This window comes from Hyperolius riggenbachi, chromosome 2 (genome assembly GCF_040937935.1).
Source record: "Hyperolius riggenbachi isolate aHypRig1 chromosome 2, aHypRig1.pri, whole genome shotgun sequence".
In the NCBI taxonomy this organism is placed as follows: Eukaryota; Metazoa; Chordata; class Amphibia; order Anura; family Hyperoliidae; genus Hyperolius; species Hyperolius riggenbachi.
In genome coordinates, this window is record NC_090647.1 from 352,252,960 (window position 1) to 352,274,727 (window position 21,768).

The window sequence follows — 21,768 nt, forward strand, 5'->3', positions numbered from 1 at the left end:
ACCAGCCAATCAGCGTGATCATCTGTCATAGGCTTCAGCCTATGACAGCCGATCAGGGCCGGGACGAGGCAGAGGCAGGGCAGGCTGCAGCCTCTGAGCGCTTCTCCTAGAGGGCGCATTCCTCTACAATCTCCCCACCGAGCCCTTTACTTTGCCCTATACACTCCTGCTCTGCGATATTCCCTGCCAGGCTGCCACTAAACTAATCTTCTGGAGTCCCCTCTGTGTTCTCCTCCTATTCAGCAGAGCGTGCCTGCCTGCTCTGAACTATGCTCTGAACAAAGAGATGACAGGCACGGCTGTGTGCATCAGGTTGCTAGGCAACAGCAGGAAGCCGACTTCTGCTGGAACGGAAATGGTGTGGTGTCGGCTTCCTGCAGAGTTGCCTGTGCACGTGTGAGTCTGCCTGGATGTAGCTGGACTGTGGACTCTGTGGGAAGGAACAGGGACCCCCTGCTACTACAGAAGCTGCTCATTGATGACTGGGACAGAGAGACCACCCAGCTGTTATCAGGTGGACACCTGATAAGAAAGAGGTATGGTGGGGGAGGGGGACTTTCAAAGAGGCAGAAAGGGAATCACACACATCAAATAGTTTCCTATGTAACTAGATGTGATGTGTTTTCAGTACACTACAGTCAGCAGCGATAGCACTGAAGTTAGTGATTATTATGACTATTTGCTGCTGGTAACTGGTGTTTACTTTTATTATTAAACTGTTTGTACATGTGTGTTTCCCTCTTATAAAATGAGTAATGCAACACAGTCTAATCCCTTCTAAATCAAGTAGTAAATATTTCCCCTAAAAATGTTTGTACCATTCAATAAAAATGATAAGTGCATACAATAAAAACCTATTTGCTGTACAGATACAATGTTTCTCAAAGAAAAGGGAGCAGCAAGGAATACTATATTCATCCTATTATAGTAATACACTATGTCTTGGTGTGTGTGTGTGTTTGTGTACAATGTGTGTATGTACAGTGTGTGTGTGTGTGTGTGTGTGTGTGTGTGTGTGTACACAATGTGTGTATGTACAGTGTGTGTGTGTACAATGTGTGTGTGTACAGTGTGTGTGTGTACAATGTGTGTGTGTGTGTACAATGTGTGTGTGTGTACAGTGTGTGTACAATGTGTGTATGTACAGTGTGTGTGTACAGTGTGTGTGTACAATGTGTGTGTGTACAGTGTGTGTGTACAATGTGTGTGTGTACAATGTGTGTGTGTACAGTGTGTGTGTACAATGTGTGTGTGTACAATGTGTGTGTGTACAGTGTGTGTGTACAATGTGCGTGTGTACAGTGTGTGTGTACAATGTGTGTATGTACAGTGTATGTGCATGTACAGTGTGTGTACAATGTGTGTATGTACAGTGTGTGTGTGTGTGTGTGTGTGTGTGTGTGTGGTGTGTGTGTACAATGTGTGCATGTACAGTGTGTGTACAATGTGTGTATGTACAGTGTGTGTGTGTGTGTGTGTGTGTGTGTGTACAATGTGTGCATGTACAGTGTGTGTACAATGTGTGCATGTACACTGTGTGTACAATGTGTGTATGTACAGTGTGTGTGTGTGTGTGTGTGTGTGTGTGTGTACAATGTGTGCATGTACAGTGTGTGTACAATGTGTGTATGTACAGTGTATGTACAATGTGTGTATGTACAGTGTGTGTGTGTGTGTAAAATGTGTGTAAAATGTGTGTGTGTGTGTACAGTGTGTATGTGTGTGTACAGTGTGTGTTGCCCAAATTACCTGCTTTGGGGAAGGGGGGGGGCGCACTTTGGAATTTCTGCCTCTGTTGCTGGGAAGCCTTGTCCCGGCCCTGCAGCCGATCACTCCCCAGTGTATGGAGGGGACAGCCGTGTCACATCGCAGCACTGTACAAGTAAATAGACGGCGATCACGCCGTCTAACAGTCTCCCGACTGAAGAGGGGGCGGAGCTCCTTCCTCCAAGCCTGCGCGCGATCTCATGCAAATTAGAGCCCCAGGTCTTGATGCCAATTGGCGTTAGGCGTTCCTGGGGCTGCCGCCGGGACCACGCCCATTGGTGTGGGGCGGTCTTCAGGTGGTTAAAGAAGTGCTGCGGCCCTCTTCTACCTGCTGATTTCCCCATTGCTTAAGTAAATCTCATACTTCAGCCGGATTGTGAGCAATACAGATCTGCCCTTGATATGTAATTATGAGTTTGGTAAGGAACCCCCATCTGTATTGTATTCCAGCTTTCCTTAGGCTTTTTGTTGCCTCTGTGAAGCTTTTGCGGAGAGTCGCAGTCATAGCCGATATGTCAGCAAAAAATGTAATATCTTTGAACTCTTCAGGTAGATCTGGGGTTTTACGCATTGAGGACAGGGTTGGGGAACACTAGTGCCCTAGCTCATTGTGGGCATCCACGAACTCGTGAGCTGCAGCATATTCCTCCATTTTGTGTTCTATATAATCTGTTCTCTCCCCCAACTCATCTATGTTTTTCTGTGGTTCAGCAGTTGCTTTATTGATTTCCTTTTGTAAGGTGTCTTTAAGGGATAAAAGCATGTTTTTGAGAACAGTGTCAGTAACTGTGTTGTCAGTTGTAGGGAATAGGGAGAGAGAGTCTGCTGTCTCACTGTCTATAGCCTCGTGGTTCTGTGCTGGCGTTTGTTTCTTGGGAGGCTGTGGCTTAGGTGGGGAATTCTGCTCTGGTGTGGATCTCTTACCCTGTCCTGATGCTTTTCCTCTACCCGTTGCAGCTGCCAGGGATCTGGTCTGTCTCTGCTGTTTCTGCGCTTTGTCACACTCACAGGCAAGTAGATGCTGACCTGGCGAGATCGGCATCTGAAATGGAGGGGATCCGGGGACTCCGGAGGTGCAGCGAGGGACATATCAGCTGCCAGGAGCTGGAGGAAGCCCCGGGTAAGTAAAGCTCCTTTTTTTTTTATTTCCCTGATGATTCCTTTAAGTTGGAATACACTAGCCACATACTTGCTTCAGGTGTCTGATTCATACACTCCTGAAACCAATAAGATCAGTAGGACATACCTGGCTACATATAACAGAGATCAATGTAAAGACAGGCAAATATAACCTTTTGCAGGTTCACAACAACTTCCTCAAATTTATATGGAACATAGTTGTGTCTGTGGCGTCAACCTATAAAATGCATAATTTCATACTTATTGGACATATCATTTCATGCTTATAAGTATTTTATTTATTTATTTTATAAATGTATTTATTTATTGGGGGGAGGGGGGTAACTCTGTTTATTGAACTTGGGAAAAGGGTATTCATTAAAAAAGAGCAGTGTATAATAACTACAGTATCAATTACGAGAATATACCATAGAGGATATATTGCAGTGTATCGGCTATCCAGTTAATGCAAGGTACTTTACTGATGCTGCAGTGACTGTAAAGCATGGGGTCATTAGATTTCCTTATCAACTATCTCTTATGTTTATTTATTTTTTAATATTATTCCAATACTATGGCTTAATAGCCTTTACTAATGGACAGATGAACCAAGAGTTTTTACAAGCCACGTGAAGCACATAAATTGAAAACAAATATTAGATACAAGTGTAAAGGCAAAAACCAGGAGGATAGTAATAATTCCTTCTCTTACTTCTAAGATCTACTTGTTTTCCCCTACCTCTACTGCAGTGACACTGAGGAAGTAAATTAGTCATAAGTGGAGGAAGATTCATTCTCAGAATAGCTAGTTAGTAATGAACACTAAATTGCCAATACATTAGTACACTTTTAGATATGGAGAGTTTTATCTGCTTACTCAGTGCATTTAGTGGCTGTAAAGACTTGGTTCTCAACACATGGTATGCATACCCCAGGAGGTGCTTTAGTAGGGCTCAGGGGACACTTAAAGGAACACTATCGATCAACATGTCTTTTTCAATTGAGCTTAGAAATATTTGGGAAGTGCTGCTAAGTACTGGTGTATACATTTGAATTCTAATCTCTTTGTTCACTGTTATCTAATTCCTTTCACACTTTTCTGAGGGCAGTCTTCTTTAATCTGAGGGCAGAATAAACCATGAGGGGAGGGGGGGGGAATTCACTCACAGTGCATCTGTTAACCCTTTGTTGCAGAGAGCTCAATCAGAGAAGGGCAGAGTTTTCTCTCACAGACAGCAGAGGAAATGTATCTTATGTGCAACATAAACATTTGTAATTTTGTGTGTGAAACATGACACCTGACTGGCTTTTAATAGAACGCTGCTTCAATATTACACTGTTCTTAGCATTCCCAAGAAAAGAGACCCAGCACCGTCTTCAAATGTATTCAAGCTCTTTATTTCAAGGCAACAAAGATACTAACAGGGCAAGTCACTGCAGCGGTTTGAAAGGAGCCTCCTCTCTTTATCAAGCCAATAAGCCCTCAGAGGGATTGAATCCAGGGGCGTTGCTAGGTTCCTGGGAGACCCGGGGCACACCTGGGAACCAAGAGTGATTTAAAAATGGGCTTAATCATGCTGCGGAAAGTGGGCATGGTCATGGGTGGGGCCAAATGTACATGACCTAACTGTGGTGTAATTTAAATACCTGTATATTAAATAGGCGGTATTTCACATAAATAAGCCCCTCACCTGGCTTCTGTCTTGTCTGGCTGTCGGTGATGCTGAGCCAGTCTGGCTCTGCTGGGTACTGGGCCTGTGACGTTGCTGGGTGATTTGCTGGGGGCTTTGCTGGGCTTGGCAATTTGCTGGGGTGAGGGCTTTGCTGAGCTGGGGGCTTTACTAGGCTTTGCTGAGCTGGGAGCTTTGCTAGGCTGGGGCCAGAGGGCTTTGCTTTGCTGGGGGCTTTGCTGAGGGCCTTTGCTTTGCTGGGGCCTTGAGGCATGCTTTGCTGAGGGCTTTACTAGGCTGGGCTGGGGGCTTTGCTTTGCTGAGCCTGGGGCCCGGGGGCTTTGCTTTGGGGCCTAGCCCAGGGGCTTTGCTGTTCTGTGGCCCGGGGGCTTTGCTGGTCTGAGGCCAGGAGGCTTTGCTTTGCTGGAATTGGGGCTTTGCTGTGCGGGAGGGCAGAGCAGGACACACATTACTCGGTACACTTCCCATGCATGAAGTGAGATGTATGGGTAGGGTGCGTCCTGCTTTGCCTTCCCCAGTCACTGCAATCTGAGGTTTGATCAGAGGCAGGAGCGGGGATCGGGAGCCGGCACACTGCAGGGGGAGGGAGGCCCCATGATAGAGCAGTGCCATGGCAACTGGCACCGAAGCCATTTTTTAAACAGCAAGAGGCTCACTAGGGCACCCAAACAGAATGTATCCGGGGCACCATGGCAACAGGTTTCGGGGCATAGCCCCGGATCAAACCCCCTAGCAAGGCGCCTGATTGAGTCTATAGCACAAATCAAAGATCTGTCCCAGTTAATCTTTAAAGAGACTCAGAAGTATCTTTTTTTACCTTCTTTTGTTTAACAATCCTCTTCAGCTTTAATGCCAGAGTTAAATTGCCCCATCCCCACGGCAGAGGAGTGATTTAGTACCTAGAAAACGACCTGCAAAGTTCTATGACTTTGCAGGTCGCAGATCATGCTGCCCTGACTCACAGGGCTTTTCTTCCTGGAGAGGCTGAGTTTTGAGCTGTAGCTCTGCCTCTCCGCAATCAATCTCCGTGGATATCCGTCTCCTGCCCACTCCTCTCAGGGAAAGAAGATTGAGAGGGGCGGGGAGGGGTGGGGAGAGGCGGCGATCCGCAGAGATTGACTGTGGAGGAGGCAGAGTTACAGTGTAAAGCTTTGCCTCTTCAAGGAAGTGAAGCCCTGTGAGCCCAGGAGCTTTGCAGGGATTATCTCTGTTAATAAATCTCTCCTCTGTTGCGGGGATGCGGCAATTTAACTCTGGCATTAAAGCTGAAGAGGATTCTTAAACAAAATAAAGTAAAAAAAGAGACTTCAGAGTCTCTTTAAGCCATAGCGCTTTCCAAAATCCTGCATTGATTGGAATGCATTCATGATTTAATAAAAATAAGTGTGTCATCCACATAAATTGCTAACTTGCCCTCGAGTCGACCCACCCGAAAAACCCTGAATGTCCCAAGACTCCCAGCTCCAGATGTCCTTGAGCTCCAATGCTACCACAAATGATGGGAGATAAAGGGTACCCATCTTTTTCCTGTATACAGTATTCGTCCTTGCCTGAACAATAGGGGTTCCATACAGCAGATGTACCATATTAATAAACATTGTCCAGAATCCAAAACACCTAATAAACACCTGCAAATACAATAGAGTCAAAGGCTTTCTCTGAGTTAAGTGGCACCACAACTCTTGAGCTAGGACTGCCGTGAGAGGCCATGAGGTACGCATACAAATGTCTTATATTGACATCTGTCCCTTTCTGGGCATGAACCCATTCTGGTTGGAGTGGATTATGGAATCAATGCATTTTACTAAAGGATTGACAAGAACTTTGTCAAAAATATTTGTGCCAGCATTGATAAGGCACTATTCCCCCTTCACAATCCTGTTAGGACCTGGGTTAAATGCAGACATAGCGGTGTTGTGTTGTCGGTATAAAGCTCCAGTGAGAGGTTAATTAATAAACTAAAGTTACTGCGACCTTACGTTTATGATTTTTTAAAAATAGAAAAAAGTGTAACGATCGGTGTAACACAGAGAGGATCTGATTATCGGTGATCTGCAGTATCACCGAGAATACAGATATATACCAGATTATTGATGATCTGCAGTATCACCGATAATCAGATATATCTCTAACCTCTGGACACCTGAGTAATATGAGTGTTTGGTGCAACAGTAATACTTTGAGGAGAGCACCCGTATAGAGGGTGCAAGGCAGTAGAGACACTGCCCAAAGAACAGGCTCCTTCCAAAAGCCTGAGGCTCTCCAAGGGGAGGAGTCAGGCTGAGAATGGGAAGGACCAGAGTGTGAGTGACACCAATGGTGGAGTGTCACTGACAGATCTGTGAACTATCTCTAAACATAGGAGATAGTTCTCGAGGTCGGACAAGCCAGGTCAGCAACAGACAGACAGATTACGTACAGAGGAAGGAGACAGACTCGGAATCCTAATGGCCCATACTCACAAGGGACTTTTGTCGCCTCAACACGCGGCGCGCGCGTGTTGCGGCGACAGGTCGCCCGTGAGTATGGGCCGTCGCACGCGCGCGCACCCCGAACTGTCGCCCGTCGCTCATGTCGCCATGCGATTGAAAGTTTCAATCGCATGGCGACAGTCGCCGCCGCACCTCCCCCGCAACTGTCGCTAGTCCGCGTGAGTACGCGGACTAGCGACAGCAACCTCCACTGTGGTAAATGGAGCTTCCGGCGGGGGGAGGAGGAACGTCGGCGACAGCTTCCGTCTCGCCGCTGGTCCCTCTTCCGCGTGTGTACGCGGAGGGACCTGGCAAGGAGCTGTCACCGGCCTGTCGCCCACACGCTCACGTGTGCTGGCGACAGGCCACTTCTGCAGCCCGTGAGTACGGGCCATTAGGCAAGCAAGGTTTGGCAACGGAGTATCAGATATAGCGAAGTACCAAATCAGAAATCAGAAGAGAGGTCAGGAAAGCAGAAGGTCATAACAAATAATCAACAATGTCTAGTCTATAGGTGTGAGCTCCTTGATCATCAACACCCTGGAACTAGTCTGAAGTATAACAGGATGGTTAATCTAATTCCTAGTCTTGGGTGTGAGCTCCGTAGTCATCAACACCCTGGAACTAGTCTGAATAATAACACAGATAATACACAGTATTCCTAGTCTTGGGTGTGAGCTCCGTAGTCATCAACACCCTGGAACTAGTCTAGAGAATAACACAGATACTGACAAACAGGTCTGAGTGCTACCACATAGTGATCACAACGGCAGACAACCAGAGAATGACCAGCACCCAGTATATATAGCAAAGCGCTCTCCAGCGCCTCCCCTAAGTGCTGGACCAATGGGAAGTGGTACTGCCGTCAGCTGACCGGCTTGGTCAGCTGACTCCCTTCTGGCTGTCATATAAGTTCTGCCTCTCAGCGCGCGCGTCCTTCTGAACCTGTGTGGACTATCAGTCCCAGCCACACCAGACATGTGATGTAAAGCACCCGCCGGAAACTGCCGCACCGCTATCAAGGCATGCGGCGGTTTCTCCGCGTTCGGCCATACTACTAGGTGTAGAGGCCTACGCGTGCCAACCGCCGCGTTGGACGCGGAATCAGCCGCCTTGTTCTGAGTACACGCGGCGGCTTTTCCGCATTTTCTCACAGTACCCCCCCCCCCCCCCCCCTGAGGAGTGGACTCCTCACGGCTCCTACCCGGTTTCTCAGAATGTAGGGTGTGGAATTCGTTCTTTAATTCATTCGCATGCATGCGGCAATCAGGTACCCATGTTCTTTCCTCTATGCCATAACCCTTACAGTGAACCAAATACTGTACCGAGTTCTGTACTATACGTGAGTCTAAAATCTTTTCCACTTCATACTCTGGTTGGTCATCCACCATCACAGGAGGAGGAGGAGTGGAACCTACATGTACTGCTGGCTTAAGCAGGGATACATGGAACGATCTTACCCCACGCATGCTGGCAGGGAGATCAATGGCATAAGTAACATTGTTGATTTTCCTGGTTACTGGGAAAGGGCCTACAAATCTGGGTCCTAACTTGGGCGAAGGCTGTTTTAAAGTCAAATGACGAGTGGACACTCAGACCAAGTCTCCTGGCCGGAACTTCCACTCTATGGAACGTTTCTTGTCAGCTTGACCTTTCTGACTCTGAAAGGCCTTCTCTAGATTTCCTTTCACGATTCCCCAAATGTTCTTAAATGACTCTTGCCAAGCCTCCAAAGCTGGAAACGGAGTGGAAGCTACTGGCAGTGGGGAGAACTTAGGCAACCTTCCAGTTACCACCTGAAATGGAGAGAATCCAGAGGAAGAGCTTTTTTCAAATTATTGTGTGCAAATTCTGCAAACGGAAAGAACTTGACCCAATTATTTTGCGCATCCGCGACATAACACCTTAGAAACTGTTCCAGTGACTGGTTAATTCTCTCGGCCTGACCATTGGTCTGTGGGTGGTAGCCCGACAAAAACGACAGTTCCATGCCCAATTGATGACAAAATGCCCTCCAAAATTTAGAAACAAATTGGACTCCCCGATCTGACACTATATTTTCCGGGATGCCATGTAGCCGGAAAATGTGCATGATGAAAAGATCGGCCAACTCCTGGGGCGAGGGGAGTCCTTTCAGGGGCACGAAATGGGCCATTTTACTGAATCTGTCCACTACCACCCAAATGACCAACATGCCTTCAGACCTCGGGAGCTCACCCACAAAATCCATGGACAAGTGTGTCCATGGTTCACTCGGGGTGGGCAAAGGCTGCAATGTTCCCACAGGTGCCAGACGGGAGGGTTTGCTTTTTGCAGACACTGCACATTCTCTCACATACTCCTTGCAGTCAGTTGCCAATGAAGGCCACCAAGCACACCTAGCAACAAGGTCCTGTGTTCTGGCGGCCCCAGGATGTCCAGCATTTTTGTGGGAGTGGAACATCTGCAATATCTGGAGACGAAACGGCAATGGTACAAACATGACCCCTTCAGGCTTTCCCTCAGGAACATTCTGCTGGAAGGGACTTAAAGTCTCCATCCAGTTCTTCCAGGTCTCTGTGGCTGCCAATACCACTTTCTGTGGGATAATAGTCTCTGGGTCTGAGGGCTGTGCTGTCTCTGGCTCAAAACATCTGGATAAAGCATCTGCTTTAATGTTTTTACTACCTGGAGTATACGTAATTACAAATCTGAATCTCAAGAAAAACAGTGACCATCGAGCCTGACAGGGACTCAATCTCTTAGCCCCCTCAATGTATTCCAAATTTTTGTGATCAGTGTAAACTGTAATCGTATGTTCTGATCCTTCTAGCCAATTACGCCATTCTTCAAAGGCCAACTTAATGGCTAGGAGCTCCCTGTTGCCTATATCGTAGTTTTTCTCTGCTGGTGAAAACCTACGAGAAAAATAGGCACACGGGTGTAATCTTCCCTGCAACCCAGAACGCTGAGACAGCACAGCCCCCACCCCGACCTCTGAGGCATCCACCTCTACGATAAAGGGATAGGATGTGTCGATGTGTCTCAAAATGGGTGCAGAACAAAACAGTTCTTTCAGAGTGGAGAAAGCAGCCAAAGCTTCGGGGGACCAGTGGTTGGTATCTGCCCCTTTCTTTGTGAGACTGGTGAGGGGTGCAATGACTGTGGAGTACCCCAGAAAGGCGACAGATGTTACCTCAAAAATGCATGTCTCCAATTTAGCATAAAGCATGTTCTGTCTTAGCTTGTGCAGCACAAATCTGACATGAGCCCTGTGCTCTGAGAGGTTATCTGAGAAGATTAGTATATCATCCAGATATACCAGGACAAATTTACCCAAAACCTCCCTGAACACCTCACTAATGAGTTCCTGAAAGACGGCCGGAGCGTTACACAACCCGAAGGGCATCACCAGGTATTCGTAATGCCCATCGGGTGTGTTAAAGGCTGTCTTCCACTCATCGCCCTCTCTGATTCGCACCAGGTTGTATGCACCCCGCAAATCCAATTTTGAAAAAATCTTAGCATTGGTGACCTGAGTAAATAAATCGTCTATCAAAGGTAAAGGATAGCGATTCTTTACTGTGATTTTATTCAGGCCCCGATAATCAATGCATGGCCGTAGGCCTCCGTCTTTTTTCTTTACAAAAAAGAAACCTGCTCCAGCAGGTGACCGGGAAGGGCGAATGAACCCTTTAGCTAAGTTTTCACGGATGTACTCCTGCATGGCCAACTTTTCCGGCCCAGACAAATTGTAGAGATGACCTCTAGGGGGCATACAACCAGACCGGAGATCGATGGGGCAATCGAAAGGGTGATGTGGAGGAAGTTTATCGGCCGATTTAGGACAAAACACGTCTAAAAATTCAGAATACTGATCCGGTACTCCCTCCATGTGAATCTTGGTCTGGCCCAAGGTTACCTTCGCTAAACAATGATGAAAGCAATGGGACGACCAGCTCGTTAGCTGACCAGTGGCCCAATTAATCTGAGGGGAGTGAAGTTGTAACCAAGGCATGCCAAGAATGATCGTGGAGGTAGTCATGTGTAACACAAAAAAAAGCAAATTCTCCCTATGCAGCACCCCTATAGTGACTCCCACCTCTGGAGTCTGTGACAGAGGACTATTACCCTGCAGAGGTTAATCATCCACTGCCGTAACTTGAATCAGTGGTTTTACCGGGGTGAGCGGAATACCCAATTTTTTTGCAAATTCGTAATCCATAAAATTAGCCGCTGAGCCTGAGTCAATGAAGGCTTCAGTGACCTCAGACTTATCCTCCCACGAAATAGTACAAGGAAGAAGCAAACGTTTATCATCTAGGGGTAAAAATTGCACGCCTAGGGTACTACCCCCAACTACACCTAAGGCAGCAGCATTTCCCGATTTCTTAGGGCAATTCTGTATTCCATGAGCCCCTTTTGCACAATAAAGACAAAGCTGCTCTAATATCCTGCGTCTCCGCTCCACCCGAGACAAATTTGACCGACCAATCTGCATTGGCTCAGGTGGAGGCGAGACGGGAGGAGGTGGAGTCACATGGGGCGCAGCGTGGGATACCATTCTCATATGGCTACTACCCCGGGTCTGCCTTTGATAGCGCAGCCGGCGATCTATCCTGATGGCCGATGAAATGGCCCCATCAATGGACTTAGGTTCAGGCTGACTTAACATAAGATCGGAAACCTCATCTGACAACCCTGATAAGAAACAATCTAAAAGGGCAAAGGTGTCCCACCTGGCTGATACTGACCACTTCCTAAATTCAGCAGCATAATCTTCCACCGGACTCTTGCCTTGACGTAACCGTTTGAGCTTCCGCTCAGAAGTCGAGGCAATGTCTAGATCATCGTAAATTATAGCCATGGCTTTAAAAAATTCCTCTACAGAGGTTAGGGCCAAGTCTCCGTCAGGCAGACTGTACGCCCAGGTCTGAGAATCACCTGATAACAAAGTTTTAATAAATGTAACCCTTTGGGCCATAGTTCCTGAAGAATTAGGTCTCAACTCAAAGAATGATAACACTCTACTCCTAAAATTTCGGAAGTCAGATCTGTGACCGGAAAATTTTTCAGGTACAGGCATACGTATGTCTGTGCTAAGAGGAGATCGCACTGATTGAAGTTCCTGAATAGCCCCAAATATCTGACATATCTGGGTCTGTTGGTTCAAAACTGCCGCGGAAAGTTGGTTTACCGCGGTGGTCAGGACTTCAACATGGCTATACAGTGCGTCCATTTGGGTTTGGTCTGCCGTTCTGTAACGATCGGTGTAACACAGAGAGGATCTGATTATCGGTGATCTGCAGTATCACAGAGAATACAGATATATACCCGATTATTGATGATCTGCAGTATCACCGATAATCAGATATATCTCTAACCTCTGGACACCTGAGTAATATGAGTGTTTGGTGCAACAGTAATACTTTGAGGAGAGCACCCGTATAGAGGGTGCAAGGCAGTAGAGACACTGCCCAAAGAACAGGATCCTTCCAAAAGCCTGAGGCTCTCCAAGGGGAGGAGTCAGGCTGAGAATGGGAAGGACCAGAGTGTGAGTGACACCAATGGTGGAGTGTCACTGACAGATCTGTGAACTATCTCTAAACAGAGGAGATAGTTCTCGAGGTCAGACAAGCCAGGTCGGCAACAGACAGACAGATTAGGTACAGAGGAAGGAGACAGACTCGGAATCCTAAGGCAAGCAAGGTTTGGCAACGGAGTATCAGATATAGCGAAGTACCAAATCAGAAATCAGAAGAGAGGTCAGGAAAGCAGTAGGTCATAACAAATAACAATGTCTAGTGTATAGGTGTGAGCTCCTTGATCATCAACACCCTGGAACTAGTCTAGAGTATAACAGGATGGTTAATCTAATTCCTAGTCTTGGGTGTGAGCTCCGTAGTCATCAACACCCTGGAACTAGTCTGAATAATAACACAGATAATACACAGTATTCCTAGTCTGCACAGGAGTGTGCATGCAAGAGAGCGTGCTTGCGCAGGTGCAGTACAGGGCCGCCCTTCTTCAGGAGCACTTGGGTTCCCTGAAGACTTCTAAAGTCTCCTTCGGCCGGGTAAAGCAGTATTTGATTAAATTAGTCAAATACTGCTACCGGGCGAGCCAGCACTGGAACGAGGGGACCAGGAGAGGAGCGGGAAGGCTCTATAGGACCCAGAGCCTTCCCTCTCCTTGGGTAAGTATCTGTCTCATTTTTTTAAATGCGGTTTCCATTCACTTTAACTCTTCCTGTACTGGAAACAATATTAGAGTTATGTCTATGCTCCTACTGTTTTATTTCTTAGCTATACTACACATACAAATCATATCATAATTTTTTTTTCACTTCAGTGTCTCTTGACCGCTGGCTTCACCCACCTTTGCCTCCACTAAATGCATTCCATCAGCCAGGTCTCCTCAGTGCACCCTCCGCCGTTCTTCCCAAAAGGCGTAGTTTTGATTCTCAGACAGGCCTGTAACGATCGGTGTAACACAGAGAGGGTCTGATTATCGGTGATCTGCAGTATCACCGAGAATGCAGAATATACCCGATTATTGATGATCTGCAGTATCACCGATAATCAGATATATCTACTAACCTCTGGACACCTGAGATGAGAGTGTTTGGTGCAACAGTAATACTCTGAGGAAAGCACCCAGGGAATGGGAGCAAGACAGTAGGATCTACTGTGACGGGTTAGCTTCCTTCCACAAGCCTGCTGCTCCCCAAGGGGCGGAGCCAGGCTGAGACAGTGGGAAGGACAGAACGTGAGTGACACCAGTGGAGGAGTGTCACTGACAGACAGGGCCGGCCCGCTCATGAGGCGGGGTGAAATTTTTGCCTCAGGCGGCAAATTTCCAGGGGCGGCACCCGTCCATCCGTGGGTGTGGGGAGCCGGCCCGCCGAGCTGGAGGGGTAGCTGGCAGGACGGGGGTATTGGGCCAGCGGCGGGGAGGGGGGTCGGACCCCCCCCTCCCTCGCCTGGGTCCCCCGTCCTCCACTCCCCTCCAGCCTAAATAGACGCAGCCATATGTGTAAGAGGCACGGGCGGGGAGGACACTCACCTCTTCCTCGCTCCAGCGTGCGCTCCACTGACATCACTTCCTGCAACGCTGCAGGAAGTGATGTCAGTGGAGCGCATGCTGGGAAGAGGTGAGTGTCCTCCCCGCCCGTGCCTCTTACACATACGGCTGCGTCTATTTAGGCTGGAGGGGAGCGGAGGACGGGGGACCCAGGCGAGGGAGGGGGGGTCCGACCCCCCTCCCCGCCGCTGGCCCAATACCCCCGTCCTGCCAGCTACCCCTCCAGCTCGGCGGCCCCCCAGAGCGCGCCCCCCCCCCCCCGAGGGGGGGGGGGAGGGGCGGCGGTGGCAATTTTTTAAAAATTTGCCTCAGGCGGCAAAAAGTCTAGGGCCGGCCCTGCTGACAGATCTGTGAACTATCTCCTAACAGGGGAGATAGTTCTCGAGGTCGGACAAGCCAGGTCGTAAACACACGGACAGATAAAGTACAGAGACAGTAGGCAGATACAGAATCCAGAGACTAGCCAGGTATCGGCAACAGAGAATCAGAAATACAAGGTACAAAATCAGAGATCAGGAGAATGGTCAGGAATGCAGAAAGTCATAACAGATAATCAACAATGTCTAAGCTTGAGTGTGAGCTCCAAGATTCTCACACTCCAGGACTAACTAGATCATACAAATAATACAGATGGTACAGAATTATTCCTAGACTAAGGTGTGAGATCCGTGGCCGTCAACACCTTGGAAACTAGTCTAGATAACAATACAGATAGTAACAGAATTCCTAGGCTAAGGTGTGAGTTCCGTGATCATCAACACCTTTGGAAACTGACTAATAAACACAGATACTGACAAGGTCTGAGTGCTACCACGTAGTGATCGCAAAGCCAGACGCCAGAGAAATGACCAGCACCCAGTATATATACACCAGCGCTCTCCAGCGCCTCCCCTAAGTGCTGGACCAATGAAAGTTGCTGCAATTGTCAGCTGACCGGCCTGGTCAGCTGACCCTCCTCTGACTGCCATAAAGGCCCTGCCTCTCTGCGTGCGCGCGTCCTCCTAAACCAGTGTGGACTATCAGTCCCAGCCACACCAGTCATGTGTTGTAATGTTGCTACTGTATTGGATGCGGAATCCGCCGCCACGCTGTCTGAGCGTGCGGCGTTTCCTCCGCATTCCGCCTTTCTGAGAGAAGCAGGCCTATGCGAGTAACTAGCCGCATTGGATGCGGAATCCGCCGCCCTGTAGTTAGATCATGCGGCGGTTTCTCCGCGCTCCGAATGCGCCTCAACTGCCATGTCAAAAGCGGAATCAGCCGCCTCACTCTGAGTATTGGCGGCGGCTTTTCCGTGTTTTCTCACAAGGCCCTTCCTAAGCCGTTCACAGTGATTCACCATCATGTTTCTATGACACAACCCACTATCAGTAGAGATAATACCTTTATCAGGTGAGATATGAGTAAAGTGTTCATTCTCCTAGCTTGCTCAATCATAGTTTTTAGACTTGTATTAAAAATGCTAAGGCTGCCTTCTGATAAATGTACTCCATTCAATGGGAGGAGAGCAGGGTTTCATCTCTCTAGTTCCATGTCGAAAGAGAACCTTTCAAGCTTAAACATTTGGCCATTTGTCTATTTTCTCTTTCCTGAACGCAGTACAAAATTCAGGACCAGGCATGACTAATATCATCACATGATTTCATGACAGGATATGATTTACAAAGCCCAATGTTATCTAGTCTGTAAAACACCTGCTGCACACCTGTTGGAATAGTTGGAGAAGGTGGGGTAGTAGAATCAGCTTCACTACACACAGTTGATCTTTATCTGCCAGCTTCCACACATAAAATGACAGCAGGTACAGTGGCGTAGCTAAGGAGATGTGGGCCCCGATGCAAGTTTTACAATGGGCCCCCCCATGCACTTGATACATAACATTTGATTCGGTGCACCAAAACCTGCCAATGGCAACTACAGTGTCAGAGGTGCAAGAAGGGGGTGGGGAACTGTTTGTTAATGATCACCACTATTCAAAGTATCTATAGAAGTGATTATTATCAGCACAGGACCAATAAAGAGCTAACACTGTAGTTGAGGGAGGGCCCTTTGGAGCCCCTCTGGCCCAAGGGCCCCGATGCGGTGGCTACCTCTGCACCCCCTATTGCTACGCCCCTGAGCAGGTAACTAGCAGCTCTACTTTTCCATTTATAGCAGCCTAGACTATTAATTATAGAAGATGAGGAAGAGAAACCCACCTAAGTTCGCTGTGCCTCACTCTTAGAAAAAAAGCAGATGAAAATGATATATGCGACAGTATCTCTGAACAGATACAGGAGAAGCATGATTTACAAGAGCAAAAAAGGTGGCATTATCTTAAAGTTCCTTGTTGAGATCCAGCCTGATGCTCATTGAAGCTGCCACTCCAAATTGGGAACCCAATTGGTGATGAATGATTGTTACTCGCTTTTTGCAATCACTTAATTTCACATTAAAATGCAAAATTGAATAAAGAATAATTTACCATGACAGTGATTAGATTCATGTGCTGTCATCTATGTTCGAAAATCAAGTACACCTGCACACCAAAATTGATTTATGCAAAGATAATTGTATTAAATATGAATACAAAAAGTGTAACAGAATCACATTAATCACAGTATAGTACAAGCTGAGGCAAATAACATCCAATAAAGACACTCTATATTTATGGTATACCATAACAATATACAGTGGCTTGCAAAAGTATTCGGCCCCCTTGAAGTTTTCCACATTTTGTCACATTACTGCCACAAACATGAATCCATTTTATTGGAATTACAAAGTGGTGTACATGTGAGAAGTGGAACAAAAATCATACATGATTCCAAACATTTTTTACAAATCAGTAACTGCAAAGTGGGGTGTGCGTAATTATTCAGCCCCCTTTGGTCTGAGTGCAGTCAGTTGCCCATAGGCATTGCCTGATGAGTGCTAATGACTAAATAGAGTGCACCTGTGTGTAATCTAATGTCAGTACAAATACAGCTGCTCTGTGACGGCCTCAGAGGTTATCCAAGAGAATACTGGGAGCAACAACACCATGAAGTCCAAAGAACACACCAGACAGGTCAGGGATAAAGTTATTGAGGAATTTAAAGCAGGCATAGGCTACAAAAAGATTTCCAAAGCCTTGGACATCCCACGGAGCACTGTTCAAGTGATCATTCTGAGATGGAAGGAGTATGGCACAACTGTAAACCTACCAAGACGAGGCTGTCCACCTAAACTCACAGGCCGAACAATGAGAGCGCTGATCAGAAATGCAGTCAAGAGGCCCATGGTGACTCTGGAAAACTTCAAGGGGGCCGAATACTTTTGCAAGCCACTGTATAACTTCAAGCAAATGATAGCGAGCAGCAGCAAGTCCAGTATAAACTAGGACCACAAAATGCTATAAAAGAGGAAGCTATGGTATAGACCAAACAGTCTCTGTAAACGCAGCAATAGTAGATCCCATTGGAGGAGACTTATGCAAAGTGGAAGCAAGGGATGCCACAGAAGTTGTAATAGAGTGTCTAAAGTCCATTACCCTGACAGCGCCGTTTCGGATGAAATCCTTCGTAAGAGGGTTAGGTGAATTCCCACGGAGTGCTGCAGCTAAATGATCGCATATACAGCTTATTTATACTGAACCTGATCGCTAATGAGCCCAGCCTGGACATAAATCAATTTTGGTGTGCAGGTGTACTTGATTTTCTTACATGTTTGCGGGGCTATTAGCCCTATTTATTGTACCTAGCACCCAGATCTATTGCTTTTTGCTATTGTTGGGTGTGCATACCCTATTTTTATACATTGTTTCTGTCATCTATGTTCCCCGCATCATGTCCCACAGACCAGGAAGACACGAGAGACTTGGGAAGCAAAATATTACCTGTGACTGCTGATTGCCAGATTCCCAGGGTTGATGTCACTGAATCCTGTCAAAGGCCTAGTGCACACCAAAAACCGCTAGCAGATCCGCAAAATGCTAGCAGATTTTGAAACGCTTTTTCTTATTTTTCTGCAGCGTTTCAGCTAGCGTTTTGCGGTTTTGTGTAGCGGTTTTGGTATAGTAGATTTCATGTATTGTTACAGTAAAGCTGTTACTTAACAGCTACTGTAACAAAAAACGCCTGGCAAACCGCTCTGAAGTGCCGTTTTTCAGAGCGGTTTGCGGTTTTCCTATACTTAACATTGAGGCAGAAACGCATCCGCAATCCAAAATCTGCAGCAGCCCGGGAGTATGCGTTTCTGCAAAACGCCTCCTGCTCTGGTGTGCACCAGCCCATTGAAATACATTACCCTAGCGGATTCGCACCCGCAAGCAGATCGCAAACTGCAGCGGAAACGCTCCGGTGTGCACTAGGACAAAGAGTGTGTCTGGTGATAAGTTGGACTATACATATGGACACACATTAGATCAATTTCTTTGAAACTATAGTTATTTATCAGGAGGGGATCTTTTAACCGACTTGCATACTAAATCCACTAATGTCAAACCATCTAAGGGCTGGTGCACACAAAGAAAGCTTTGGATCGCTTTTAAGATCGCTAGCGCTTCAAAAAGTGCTTGGCTGATGTGATTGTATGGGAATGATCACACCAGAACGATGTGATTTTTTCCCCAAACACGGGTATTGCAGCATTTTGGAGAAGATTACGCTTCAATGTATAGTATATGAAGAGTGAAAAATTGCTCTATAAAGTGCTGAACAGAGTGATTTTTCAAAAAGTTTTTTTGCACAAAGCTGTTCACTTCCAGAGTGATAAATAGGAAATTGCTAGGTACATGCCCAGAATCACTACTGCAAATCGCTAATCGTTTGCAATGAGGCCTAGCAATTTTTGGTGTGCACTAGCCCTTTAAATAGTTTGTTTTGTCTATCACACTCTGGGAGGCTTGAGCAATTGGGCAGAGTTTTCTGGTGCACACTGCTCACTGTTTTTGATGGGAATGGAGATGCTTAGATAGTTTAGGTATAGAAATGGAGAATACCCAGTAACATGTCTTGTGTTCGTTAGCTCGCCCTATGAAACTGTGACCATATAGGCAGATATTAAAACAACAAGGTAAATGCCTTAGGGTAACATTAATGAATGTATTGAACAGATTTGAAAAAGGAGCTGTTTGGTTAGAGAGTCGAAGGAAATCCTCCTTTGCCTTACTACCCCTTCCCTGTTTTGCTTTCAACTATGCTACTTGCTCTCTTTTTTCATACTTGGTATCTCCAAGAGGACATCACTGTCTCATTAGTTTCCACTTTGCAATGGATTTTGAGATATAAATTCCAAGTTAATGTAGGGAAAAGGTCTAAAGGTGTGCTTATCCTCGCTCTACAGCCATATTTATATATGTTTATTTCATTATGCATAACTGCTTAATATATGCAGAAAGTCAACAACTACTGTATACATACTGTATGAAATTCACTGCAATGGGCAAAAATATTTCTGTAGTCACACAGCACTGACATGTTAACATGCCACCATTCTTTGATACTGTCTATAACATATGCATTAGTTGCTTGTTTGCAATTTTATATCTTTGAAAAAAACTTTGAAAAGAAAAATAAAGTTTTTGTTACTCCAAAACATTGCTTACGTAATACAGGGGTAGTACTACATAGACGGTGCTAGCTTTCACTACGGCTTGGAAAGTTCACAGACTATGCGGACTGGTTTTATCCAAGCATATTGGCAAGACATTTGTAGTGTGACATCCTACCCTTCCTTTTCACAGACACAGAAAGAAGTGATTTATTTAGCCTACAGTCTCTCCTTGACAGAACACTCGGTAACCTTGTCACGCATTGCTTCTGCAAACTCTTTTTAAGCCATCATTCATGATAAACTCCTATTTGCAGGAAGGTATCCCTTCACTTCTTAAGTACTTCCACATGGTATTAGGAACTGTAGACATGCTGCAGAATCTCTCCAAATCGACTTCATTTCTTATTGGAAGTAACTGATAAACATCTTCTTCAACCAAATGGACTTCACTGCTCTTTCTCGTATGTACATCCATTTAGGGCTATTTTACTTTAGGATGTAGAAGCAATTTTTGTATCCTGCTGTATTATATAATCTAGGTATTATTATTTAGTGCATAATTAAGAAGTCTGGGATTTAATTATGAAATAAAATATTGTTTAAGTCGGGCATAACTAAAGTTAGTTTAATGCGTCACAGCTGGCAAGGAGAATCACTATGGAATGTTTTTCCTCTCTGTGACATGAGCAGGAACAACACATGATCTTCCAAAGTACTCTGAGGGAGAAAGCTCCATGACATAGCCTAGGCTACTCATCATTGGGAGGGTGTGGTTAAATAAATTCTATAGAATCGATGGATGGATGGATGGATGGATGGATGGATGGATGGATGGAAATCGACCAGTGTATGGGCCCCTTTAACTTAACCAGTTGAAGCTGCACTCTCTTCCCTACAAAATCCTAGATAACACTGCTTAGTTATCTCTGAACTGATAAAAATGCTATACAGTTGTAACATAATGAAAGCAAAACACTCTCCTACCCCTAGGGAATTCAATGGCAAGCCTAATGAATTAAAGAGACACTGAAGCGAGACTAAATCTCGCTTCAGGTCTTATATATAGCAGGGGCACGTGTGCCCCTGCTAAAACGCAGCTATCCCGCGGCTTAACGGGGGTCCCTTCACCCCCAACCCACCCCCCGCAAAAGTTGGTCGTAAAATGGTCGTAGGGAAAACTCTTCCTGGAGGCAGGGCTAACGGCTGCAGCCCTGCCTCCCAGCGCGTCTATCAGACGCGCATCGCCGCCTCTCCCCCGCCCCTCTCAGTGAAGGAAGACTGAGAGGGGCGGGGGAGAGGCGGAGATACGCGTCTGACAGACGCGCATGGGGCAGGGCTGCGGCGGTTAGCCCTGCCCCAACCAGGAAGCGCTCCCCCGCTGCACGGAGGGGGTTTGGGGGGACAGGGACCCCCGTTAAGCCGCGCTATAGCAGCGTTTTAGCAGGGGCACGCATGCCCCTGCTAGCTATGAGGTCTGAAGCGAGATCTATTCTCGCTTCAGACTCTCTTTAACAAGTGAAAAAATAAACATTTTAGGAGCAGACAAGTGCAACAATTATCCTCCCTGGCGGTAAGCCCATGCTGAGCACGGGCTAAAGCCGCTGCAGAGGGTTGCTCAGGCCCTGGTGGGCTGATTTGCACAAATTGTTTTTTGTTGCGTGCATAACTCGATCGCCGCCGATTCGCGCGCTACCCGCCGCGTTAGAGGGGCCCCCCTCCCAGACCCCGTGTGCAGCCTGGTCAATCAGTGGCAGGCAGCGCTGAGGGGTGGATCGGGACTCCCTCATCCCGATCGTCGCCATTCTGAACGGGATTTCCTGTTTGCTTTGATCGCCGGAGGAGATCGGAAGGGGTGGGGGGATGCCGCTGCACAACGGCTATCATGTAGCTAGCGCTAGGCTAGCTACATGATTTAAAAATAAAAATAATAAATTAAAGTGCTGCGCTGCCCCCTGGCGGTTTTAATAGACTGCCAGGGAGGTTAAGGGTCCCATACAATGAACCGATTAGTGGCAGATCGATCGATATCGATCACAAATCGATTGATTTCAATCAATCTGACATGCTGGAAAATCTAGGTCGATCTGTTGAGATTGCTTATCATTTTGCATTGGACCTAATGGAAATCTGATGGCAAAAAAATGCTA

The 21,768-nt window shown here is 46.7% G+C and overlaps 1 long non-coding RNA gene across 1 annotated transcript in view; it reads left to right on the top strand.

The window, feature by feature from the left end:
• Window positions 1-244: 244 nt before the first annotated feature.
• Window positions 245-21,768, top strand: part of LOC137546784 (uncharacterized) — a 57,171-nt gene continuing 35,647 nt past the window's right edge. The window contains exon 1 of the long non-coding RNA XR_011026369.1: window positions 245-536. This is a non-coding gene — a long non-coding RNA (uncharacterized lncRNA). The remainder of the gene's footprint in view (window positions 537-21,768) is intronic.